We start from the raw sequence: 12358 nt of genomic DNA, 5'->3' as shown, positions 1-12358 counted from the left end.
TGGAGAGGCTGACGAGGAAACGCCAGGAGAGGAGCTCAGCCAGGCTGCAGAAACATACAGTTGGAAGTGGCTGTTTTCTCTCTTTCAATAATTTCATGTGGTAAACATTCATGAAACATTTGATTCAAGCACTTCAAGTTGCATGTAAACAGGTGAAGAAATTAAGCACATTTAAAGTAAAAATTTGATATTTAAAATATTTCAGGTAATAAACATATACGTGATAGATTATATTTTTAAATAAACATTTTATGTGATTAAAGTAAACAATTATATAATCAGACATCTGTCAGGACACTGGGTTTTTGGGTATGTTTTGCTTTTCATTGGTCTTGGTCTTGTCTTGGTCTTGGGTTCGGTGGTCTAAACCAGTGTTTTTCAACCATTTTTGAGTCAAGGTACACTGTTTTAATTTTAAAAATCCCGAGGCACACCACCAACCAAAAATGTAAACAAAGATATTCTGTAGCCGCCTATATATAGTCATTCTTATCAAAGTCTCTCGAATAGGAATCAAATAAACACAAAAATTTATTTTTTATCACATTTTACATTTCTTATTTCAAATTGCACTTAACATGTCCACTTCAAAAATACACCTGAACAGCCACAACACTGTGGTGTTAAATTTAAAGAAGTTGTAGAAAAAAATCCACAGAAAAGCCACAGCGGGCTACAATCCGCATGGTTCAAAGCTTAGGAAAAAAGTAGTAGCTTGTAGTCCGGAAAATACGGTACCGTAGTGAAATTGAATAATTTCCACTGCACACCTGACGATCACTCACGGCACACTAGTGTGCCGCGGAACAGTGGTTGAAAAACACTGGTCTAAACTACAACTTTGCTACGTGACTCCTTGGTTCCATGTCCTCCCCTGCCCACCCTTTCAGTTGGATTTCTTTCAAAATAAAAGCCACTAGTGGCAAAAAAAAGTGAAGTTCATGCTATGTTAGGACAGGAGACAAGATGTTTCCATCCCTGAAATTCTGATGCGTATGGCTGTAGTGATACAATAATCTCATGATACGATACGACACGATATTCTGCTCACGATACGATATATATTGTGATATTTAGCAAACAATACAATTCAATACACTTTTGCGATTTTCTGAAAGATTTTAGAGGGACAGTGATTTTGGTGATATTTTGTGACTGTTATAGAGTTGGATTGAATTAATTTAACTGAAAACTGATTAAAAGCACCAACTACACAATACCTGACTTTGGTTGGACATGGACAGACTTAAAGTCGACAGCTGGACAAAATGAATCAAAGTGGTGAGAAAACATGTTTCTTTTAGTTGAAACAGTACAAACTGTAGCTTACATGCATTTGTAAAGTAAATAAAGTGCACCAAGTACCCTGCTCTGAATAGTTTGATACATTTTTAACCTTGAGATTTAACATCTGAAGGAATCACTCTAAGCCTGATGACCTAATCACTCTCCCGGCGAAGCAAGCAGTGAGTGAGCAAGGTGACAGTTGGATGTTACGATACTTGCGGATGAATATCGATTTTTTTTCTAGGAAAGAAAATATCGATATATATAGCAAAATTGATATCATTACACAGCCCTACTGATGCGTAGAGTCACATATCTAAGTCTAAACTATGTTACAGAGAGTAAACAATAAAACATGCTTTATCTGTGGCATTGTTCATTAAAATGGCACATTTCTGATGTATTAAAATTAAATACGACCGGTTCACTTAGCGATCAGGTAATGCATTCAGCAAGTACTTTTACTTTTAATACTTAAGTATTTTTAAAAGCCAGTACTTTTTTACTTTTACTTAAGTAAAATGTTAATGTGGTACTTTTACTTTTACTTGAGTACATTTTTGTCTGTGTATTTGTACTTTTACCTAAGTAAATTTTTTGAGTACTTTCTCCACCACTGCCTATTTGTCACTTTAACAAAGAACAGCTGAAAAGTTACGGGGTTTATCAACTGCGGTAGCAATTTGGCTCCAACTCCTCCCCTTGTCATTTCTATATTCTTTGCACGAAATGTTGAATAAATATTAATGTTGTTTCCACATATCATCTCCAATGTCCGCTGGGCTTCATGTTGCACCGTTTCAGCTGTTTGGGATTCCCTTCATAATTTTCCCTCAGAAAGCCCGGAGGTGAATCCTCGCTTTCTGATTGGCTTCCTGTCACATTCAGCATTGACGCTCCCAGTCGGGGAAAACCCCTGATTTAGATAGGAGTGGCCACGATGATCTACCATAACACACCACACACTGCATGATGATCGGTTACGAAATCACCGACAATCTTAGATCGGCCAACGATCTAAGATTAGGGGCAAATTAATAGGGGCAAAAAATCATGTAGTATGAACTATTGCATTAGGTAGTCTGATGTGCCCATCTTCCCTATTTAAATCTAGTGATTACTGAAAGGCAATATAGTATACAGACTTCATAATCTGCACTCTTTTGGTTGAATGCAGTATTTATTTCCACTTTGGCTTTATGTTGTTTAGTTTTTATTCAAGTACGTTTTTTGTTAATGGAGACTGAGAATACATTTTAGTTTTGTTTTTGGTTGTTTTGTTTATTTAGTTTATCAGTTCCAGTGTTATGTGTTCTTTTGAAAATAAAGTGTATCTATCTGTGGCAGGAAATCGCATGCATTATTAGTCATTTTCATTAAATTGGTGTCAAAAGGTCTTGAAACAATATTATCATTTATTGTGTTAAGAAAATATATTTAAAATAAGCTAGTTTTAAAATGTAACATTACTTGATTGAAATAGCCTAATAATAGTTTTAAAATTTATAACTTATTCTGGCCTATTGACCTTTATTTTACCTGTAGTTAAGGCAGATTGTTTGCCAAGATCTTTGATCTGCCCTCAGTAGCAATCTGTTAGAAGTTCCAGCTTTTCACACTGATCTGTGAAAGCCATAAACCAGCAGGAGTTCGGAGAAGCTCTCCTTCCACTTTATTTAGACAATGGGCACAAATGGCTTTAGAGAGAGGGTCAGAGACAGGTCCTGGTTGGATGAGCAAAGATACGCCTTATTTGAATAAATTAAAGAAAAGAAGATCAAACTTTCCACACAGAGTAACAAATCAGATCTTGCCCTTGCAATTTCTCCAAAGATATCTTTGCTGCAGTGGTGGAGAAAGTACTCAAAAAATTTACTTAAGTACAAGTACAAGTACACAGACAAAAATGTACTCAAGTAAAAGTAAAAGTACCACATTAACATTTGTACTTAAGTAAAAGTCAAAAAGTACTGGCTTTTAAATATACTTAAGTATTAAAAGTAAAAGTACTTGCTGAATGGATTACCTAATCGCTAATATCATTAAGTAAACCATCCATCCATCCATCCATCCATTTTCTTCCGCTTATCCGGGGTCGGGTCGCGGGGGCAGCAGCTTCAGAAGGGAGGCCCAGACTTCCCTCTCCCCAGCCACTTCTTCCAGCTCCTCCGGGGGAATCCCAAGGCGTTCCCAGGCCAGCCGAGAGACGTAATCCCTCCAGCGTGTCCTGGGTCTTCCCCGAGGCCTCCTCCCGGTGGGACGTGCCCGGAACACCTCACCAGGGAGGCGTCCAGGAGGCATCCTTACCAGATGCCCGAGCCACCTCAACTGGCTCCTCTCGACGTGGAGGAGCAGCGGCTCTACTCTGAGTCCCTCCCGGATGACCGAGCTTCTCACCCTATCTCTAAGGGAGAGCCCAGCCACCCTGCGGAGGAAACCCATTTCGGCCGCTTGTACCCGTGATCTCGTTCTTTCGGTCATGACCCAAAGCTCATGACCATAGATGAGGGTGGGAACGTAGATCGACCGGTAAATCGAGAGCTTCGCTTTTTGGCTCAGCTCTCTCTTCACCACGACGGACCGGTACAGCGCCCGCTTCACAGTAGACGCTGCCCCAATCCGCCTGTCGATCTCCCGCTCCCTTCTTCCCTCATTCGTGAACAAGATCCCCAGATACTTAAACTCCTCCACTTGAGGCAGGACGACCCCCCTGACCCGGAGAAGGCACTCTACCCTTTTCCGGCTCAAGACCATGGCCTCGGATTTGGAGGCACTGAGCCTCATCCCGGCCGCTTCACACTCGGCTGCGAAGCGCTCCAGTGAGAGCTGCAGATCACGTTCCGATGAAGCCAACAGGACCACATCATCCGCAAAAAGCAGAGATGCGATCCTAAGGCCACCAAAACGGATCCCCTCAACACCTCGGCTGCGCCTAGAAATTCTGTCCATAAAAGTAATGAACAGAATCGGTGACAAAGGGCAGCCTTGGCGGAGTCCAACTCTCACCGGAAACGAGCCCGACTTACTGCCGGCAATGCGGACCAGACTCTGACACCGGTCATACAGGGACCTGACAGCCCGTATCAAAGGGCCCGGTACCCCATACTCCCGGAGTACCCCCCACAGGGCCCCCGAGGGACACGGTCGAACGCCTTCTCCAAGTCCACAAAACACATGTAGACTGGTTGGGCGAACTCCCATGCACCCTCCAGGACCCCGCTGAGGGTGTAGAGCTGGTCCAGTGTTCCACGACCAGGACGAAAACCACACTGCTCTTCCTGAATCCGAGGTTCGACTATCCGACGGACCCTCCTCTCCAGGACCCCTGAATAGACCTTACCAGGGAGGCTTAAGAGTGTGATCCCCCTGTAATTGGAGCACACCCTCCGGTCCCCCTTTTTAAACAGGGGGACCACCACCCCAGTCTGCCAGTCCAGGGGAACTGCCCCCGATGTCCATGCGATATTGCAGAGTCGCGTTAGCCAACACAACCCCGCAACATCCAGAGCCTTAAGGAACTCCGGGCGGATCTCATCCACCCCCGGGGCCCTGCCACCGAGGAGGCAGGGCCCCGGGGTTAAGTAAACCAATCGTATTTAATTTTAATACATTAGAAATGTGCCATTTTAATGAACAATGCCACAGATAAAGCATGTTTTTATTGTGTTTATTCTGTAACATAGTTTAGACTTAGATATGTGATTCTATGCATCATAATTTCAGGGATGGAAACATCTGGTCTCCTGTCCTAACATAGCATGAACTTCACTTTTTTTGCCACTAGTGGCATTTATTTTTAAAGAAATCCAACAGAAAGGGGATGGAAAGAAGGTGGGTGGGAGAGGACAGGCAACCAAGGAGCCAGTAGCAGAGTTGTAGTCAAGACCACCAACCCAAGACCAAGTCAAGACCAGCACCCCACTCTACGTGACACAAAAAAATTAAGTTTTACCTATCAAAATTGCTTCTCAAATTGATCTGAAAGATCCACATTCCCATAAAAAACGAGATATTAAATACTTAGAGCTGAAATAAATTTAATCAGTAAAGATCCGTCCAGAAAAATCGGATCGTTCCTGAATGTCATATCAATGCAGACTTTGGTCACAGCGTTGTCCCATATATGCGACACCTCAGTCAACATCTCCACACAATAATTCTGCGCATGAGTGACAACTTTTTTTCATGCAGATGCAACATGTGTTTCTGTACAGCTAGCTTTGTTAGCATCACGTCCACAGATCTTACCTTTCTTTAAGCTTTCCTTCCAAGTGACGCTAAAAATTGGACAAAGTCCCACCGTCTGTGAAAGCGAAGCGCTGCTGATTTTACATGTCTCCATATCTATGATTTATGCAGCGCTATTATATTACTAACGACTAGACAGACATTGCCTCCCGCTCAGAGGAAACCACTGCGCATGTCTGGAGCTCCTCATGCGAGTAAAGGTGGAGGCGATAGGTGACAAGACACGTAAGTCACGTTATTGCTCGGATTTTACGGCGCCATCGTAAGTCACTGAACGTCACATTTTAACGGAAAAAAGCACAATGCGACTTGGATGTAACGAGTAACGCGACACTTTTGTAGAAATGTAGTGAAGTAGAAAGTACAGATACTTACTGTAAAATGTAGTGGAGTAAAAGTAGAAAGTATCCATTATTAAATCTACTTAAGATACACGGAAATTGTACTTAAGTACTTCGTTACTTCCCACCACTGCTTTGCTGTCCCTATCTCTTGTCTCAGGTAATGAATGTGTGTCTATTATTTTGTAGCTTTCTGTTGTATCTTCTCACTTTGTCCCGATTTGGATTAAATTCTGTGACGTCATCACGAATTGTTGTGTTTTGTCCCAAACGCGCCACCGTCAAGAGAACCCGGGATCCAAACAGGAAGGAGAGCTAGATTATTTTCTAAATTTAATCACACAAATAATTCTTCCTTAACAATCGCAATAATTTTTTAGACAATCGCTCAGCAAAATTTGTTATCGTGACAGGCCTAACTGTGAGAATACTACAACTGCCTAATGAAGTCAAAGTTACGGAGGCAGAAACAGAAAGTATTAAAACAAAGACTCCAGATCTGCTTCATTTGGTTTACAAGAAAAGGATTACAGGAAATCTTTACAAACCAGGTCAAGTTTATCTTTATACTATAGGAATAAACTATTTTATATTGTGTGCAACCAGAATTATAGGAACCTTTTATAGATGTGATATAAAGAAATGCATGCATTTGTATGCAAACAGCTTGTAAAAGAACACCTCTAAATTAAAGTTGACTACAATCTTGTCATTGTAGCTAATTTTTAAAATTCATCTTGTGCAACAATAGTAATGATTTGGATTTAAATAATTATCAACACGTTTGTAAGACAATTCTGGAAATGTGTAATTTAGATCAAAATAACTAAATTGGGGCACCAGCTGATTATCACAAAATAATAGCCAAATCTTAATTATTGTTCTATTCTGCAGACTCTACCTGCCGAGGCGTTTTGGAGGGCAGGGGGCGCTCTTCACAACTTTCTTTGACTCTGGCATTAGCCAGCTTTTATGGTGTTTTCTGTTGGAGCAGTAGCTTATCTATATATTGAACATGTTTATATATGAACATTCTTTGCAGTTGGAAATGAGTTTTGGTAATAACTATGAGTACTGTTCAAATCACTCACATCAGCTTCTATCCTACAGTCATTGAGTGAGACCTGGTGTTTCTGTTGAATGTGGTGTTTCTGTTGAACCCTGTGCATCCCACCTAACAGAGTAGGTGGGATGCACAGGGGTAACCCCAGCTCTTCTTGCTTCAAGAAGTCAACAGTGCTACTGACACATTGCAGAACTGATTTCAATCTGGAGAGACTCAGATGGACAAAAGGGAACAATTAAAAGATTTAATGACAGGAATGAATAACAGTTCTTTGGCGCTCGGACCCCGGCAGCTAATTTGAGCTGAGATTTGATGTGAACTCGATGAACATCCCGATAACTGATTAGGGATGCTCTCCCCCGGGGCCCGACACTGGTGGTGGTGGTCAGGAAAGGGTGCCATCCTAGAGCTGAAGGATGTGGGTGGAGAAGGGGAGGTGGTGGGTTGAACGAAGCTGGGAATCAGCTGACGGCTTGGGTGTGGATCCTTTTATGCAGAGCCTGATTGCTGATTGAACGCGCCGGGTGAGGTCCAGCGCTGAGGTCGGAGATGAGCATGACGTCGATGGGCGAACGAAGGGGGTGGAGTCTTCCAGCTTGAACTTTCGCTAGAGCTCCATAATAGGATTAGTGCTGCTGCCAGTGGCCCACTTTTTAAAATACTTAAACTTGGTCTGTCTAATTTAATGCCACCCTAGATGAAATGTGTATTGTTTTTTTTATCTAACAGCGCAAGACAAGTATTTGGATATGTTGTTATTCTCTTTTTGGTCTTCAGTCTTTTTATACACACTAATATTATATGACACCAATATGAAAAATAGCATTTATTGGAGTTTATGTTTGCGACAGACTGGCGACCTGTCCAGGGTGAACCCCGCCTCTCGCCCGGCACGCCAGCTGGAGATGGGCACCAGCAACCCTCCCGACCCCACTAAGGGACAAGGGTGCAGGAAAATGGATGGATGGATGGATGGATGGAGTTTATGTTTTCTGTCTTTTGTGCCTACTACCTATTTTTACCTGGAAGTTTGAGCTGAGAGTGAAATTAACCTTACTAAAATTTGTATATCTAAAGCAGTTCATTGCCTAGCTATAACATTTAAATCTGGACTAGTCATCAGAGTGGAAAGCAGAAGACTCGTCCCTTTACAAGTTTCTTTCTTGTAAAGGGACTTTTCTGTTTGTTTGAGAATTCATTTTAAGTGAAACAAGTGAGCACTATCTTGAGTCCTGTGTCCTAGCAGCAATTAGGCATGCTGACACAATCTATGTTTCAGCTCTCATCCATGACTGGCAGTTTTGTCAAAGTCCAGTGTCATGAATACAGACTGTGACAAACACTAAAACAGCAGCAGCCTGGTAAAAACCAGCCACTTGTTTAACGCTCTGCTTCGTCCAGAAGGTCTGTACTGTCGGCTTTCAGAAGTGTTTGATTCCATGGACTGTGTTGAGGCTTTAAATTCAGCCCAACTGCTAATGTTTGTCTGCATCGTATGTAATGCACCAATTTGATGCTAAGAAGCTTATTGGAAATTGCCTGCGCTGTAAACAAGCATCGTTCACTATGAAAAGAGAAGTGCCAATCCGAATGAGGCGGATGATGTTAACACAGAAGCATTGTCAACACGTACTGAATGCTTTGTTCACCTCCTGTGTTATCTTTGCTAAAACTACAGGCAGACTACAATTGTTCACAACTTCTTCTCTTCACTAATTGGCCTGGTAGAAATTCTACTGGAAGAATCCAAGTGAATTGGAGAAAGCCCAGACTCAGAATTCAGCGGATCTGCATAGGAAGACAGTGATCAGGCAACAATAGCAGAATAGTATTCAAAAGTTAGGGCGTCATTTTGTGATGGTCTCTGAATTTGCTGCATGCCCTAGCATTGTGTTGCATGTTACTAAAAACTATGGTTAGCACATGCTCTTTATATTAACCTTGCTGGGATACTGATGTCAATTATCTAAAAGTGGCTGGAGAAAGTCACCAAATTAATTTCAAGGACTAATAAGGAAAGAATGGGTCACCTCAGGCAGGAATTGGCCTGAATGGTGATGTCTAGCATGTTAGCCAAAGAAGACGCTTTCAAGAAAACACTGTGAATTTTCACTTTACATACATTTCATTATACACACAAAAGTCCTTGAAACATATGAAATATTTATTGTCTATGATAACATCAAAAAGCAAAACCTACAAAAATGTGTAAAAAGTATTAAAGCCATTTAGAAACAGTATTTGTTTCAGAACCACTGGCCATCGCTTCTTGTTTTTATGATTTCTTCCTTAAAAAGTTCACACAAACTCCATTCATGGTACTAAGTTTTTGCACTAAGCTATAAAAAGCCCCCACAGGGCTCTAATCTGATCAATGTTGCGAAAACAATTTTGATAATGCTGAGGAATTAAACCGATGGGACCCCCTGTCGACTGTTCCATTTGAAACCAATGGCACGCAGGCCGGGGCTAATGACTCGGCTTACTCCTACTTGGCTGAGAAAATGGGCTTGAATAGTACTTAAGGGACCCCTTAATATTGAATGCATAGTGAGCTAATTAGTTGTAGTTAGACACTAAACAGTATACAATACAGTAGTTCTGTAATGGACTGGAAACCTGTCCATGTTAAGCCTTACTACTCACCAATGTAATGCCCTTAATAAGCTTTGTGATAGTAATTTTTCTACCTGTGAAATTAAATTCACAAATATAGAGGTAACATACTGTATACATTCAAGAGGGATTTTTAGTAATTCACCATAAAATATAATTACAGACAATTACATTCAGAGGTCGTAAAAAAGGTACCGATGATCTTTGTTTTCGTTCACAAATGGTAATTACTTTTACACAATGTTACCATTTAACACATGCACGAAATTAGACAAACAGCACTAATGCTTATTCAACCTGTATTCTGTTGGTAGAAACGCAACATCACACAACATAACACTGAGCAAAAATATATATTCAGGGTTAAAGTTACATATAGACAGACAGACAGACTTACGATGATTGTAGGAATGGCTTTATGCAGAGAATGCCACCATCTAACCCAAGGCCAGCTTCCTGTGGCTGAATGAAAATATAAAAAGAATGAGCCAAAATTCCTCATTGCTAGTTACTGAAACTGCTTGATTGTCAGTTTTGCTTTTTCCACCAACAGCATGTCATTGAATCAAGGGAGTAATGACTTTATCCATGAAGAACCAGGTTGGATTAGAAAACTTATAGGTTAAATGCAAGGGCGTAAATCCCATGTCATTATTAAGAGGGACCATAAACAGGAAAAATTTTTAAGAGCAATTTTGGGGGAGTCGACAAAGTTACAGTAAAATGTGATTTAATTTTTTGTGTGTGTGTGTGGGTTCCTGCTGCACCATCAAAAATGTCTAATAAGTAGCAATGAATGACAAAAATATTTTTCACAGTAAACAACCTGTTGAGAAGTCTAACTAAGATTCAAATGTTGTTTAGACATGAGTTTGGTTCACAGATCTAATCTCTGATACACCTTTAAAAAAACTTAAGGCTCTAAATAAAAACAAGTTTTAATAAGTAACTCCACTTAATAAAATTTCTCATAAATATTGATTTATTGCAGTGGTTCTCAATACAAGTCATGTGTTATTTAAATTATAACTTAAGTTGCTTTAAACTTTTATTTTATGGGGGATTTTTTCATGTTAAAACCTATAAATATGGAGGAATTGAATATTTGGAAAGTATCATAACTTAAACTTAAAGTTAGCACCAGAGTTTTCTAGAAAAATATTCAGATTTTATGTTGTGGTTTTAAAGGTTCTATGTTGAAGATGGTAAAATAAAGGCATACTTTATTTTTATTTTTTTACTGTCAGCTGCAACATCCCCTCTGCTCTCGGCTCCCATAAAGAGCTATCAGCTACCGGTAATGCTCAGCCGCTCCCTCCCGTTTCAAACTCTTCTTATTAAAGTAAGAGTTAGAGAGCTAAATGTAATTAAAATATTGGGTACCTTCGACAGAAAAGGAGCTAAGTCTATGAAGTTTTGATTTCCAAGGCATAAAGTGGCAGTTTATCATGATTCAGCCAAAGTAATTAAATAATGAACTGTGGACTGATTTTTATTGGCAATGTGTTTCTTCCTATTGAGCAGTGAAAGTAAATAAAATGTGTTACATGTCTTTTGCTTTAAGTATTTACTTCATGGAGGCAGTGGTGGGAAGTAACGAAGTTCAAGTACTTTGTTACTGTACTTAAGCTAGCTGTACAGAGACTCATATGTTGCATCTGCGATGAAAAAAAGTTGTGTGCTGACTTATTGTGCGGAGGTGTTGACTGAGGTGTCGCATATATGGGACAACGCTGTGACCAAAGTCTGCTATATAGTGTAGGAATTATTAGCTATTTTCAAGGTAAGCTTTCTTAAATATTGGACAAGATTAACATTGTTTTAAATAGGCTCAAATTTAGGTTAAAATTACACTCATGATTTAATCAGCATATTCTGGGTAGTAGAATATTTCTCTTACATAAATCACCATGTTTTAATTAAAGTAGTCTAAAATTGTAGTTCTCTAAATAAAAAAAAACACAGCTCTTAGCCTTTCTGTGACCTCAGCAGGCATTCACAGAGGGTCATAAGCGTGGCTCTTTGAAGGCAAAGAAAAACACTCTGGTCTTGTTGCCAAAGTAGAGCTTCCTCCCTGGCAGGGTCATAAAAACATTTGTCACCACTCAAAAGAAAAGTAATGCTTCTTTGATCTAAAGCAGGCTTATATAGAAACATGGTCAGCTAGCTTTTAAAATAATATTCTCCCTCTACTTGGCTAGAAGACAGCCCCCTCTAATTTAAAATACAGCGAAGAAGAAAACACGCCCTTCCTTTAAAAGTATAGGAACCGGAGCCTTTAGATCAGATTGCTCCAGGGTTGCCCAAGATGCGGTCTCCGGGGACAGGTCCGTCTGTGAAATCCTTTCCCGTACTTTAATGTTGTCTATTGTTGTTTGTCTCAGGTAATTATGTCTCGGCTTGTGGTTTGTGGCTTTTATGAGGATATTGTGAGTTTTATGTATTTGATTGTTAAATAAACTATGACTGTACTTGGAAAGCGATTCATTTTGCTGTTTTTGTGGTTCCTTTGATACAAATGATGACATCACGAACTCGAGCAATGAGAGAACAGGACAACGAGCAAGACAGAGGTTTTTTAATTATTTATTTTCTCAACAATAGTGATATGACATTCACGAACAATCCGATTGTTCTGGACCAATCTTTACTAAGTCCTATAGGACTGAAGCCTCAATTGTTCTTGTGATGCTCTGTGTACACTGCAGTAGCTATTATTATTTTATTTCATTAAAAATATATAGATTTATTTAATTGTTATGCGTTATGTTTCAGGGATGGCAGGAGACCTCTGTGGATT

The sequence above is a fragment of the Poecilia reticulata genome, chromosome 13, assembly GCF_904066995.2.
Source record: "Poecilia reticulata chromosome 13, P_reticulata-male-v2, whole genome shotgun sequence".
Taxonomy (NCBI): Eukaryota; Metazoa; Chordata; class Actinopteri; order Cyprinodontiformes; family Poeciliidae; genus Poecilia; species Poecilia reticulata.
This window is presented reverse-complemented; position numbering follows the sequence as displayed.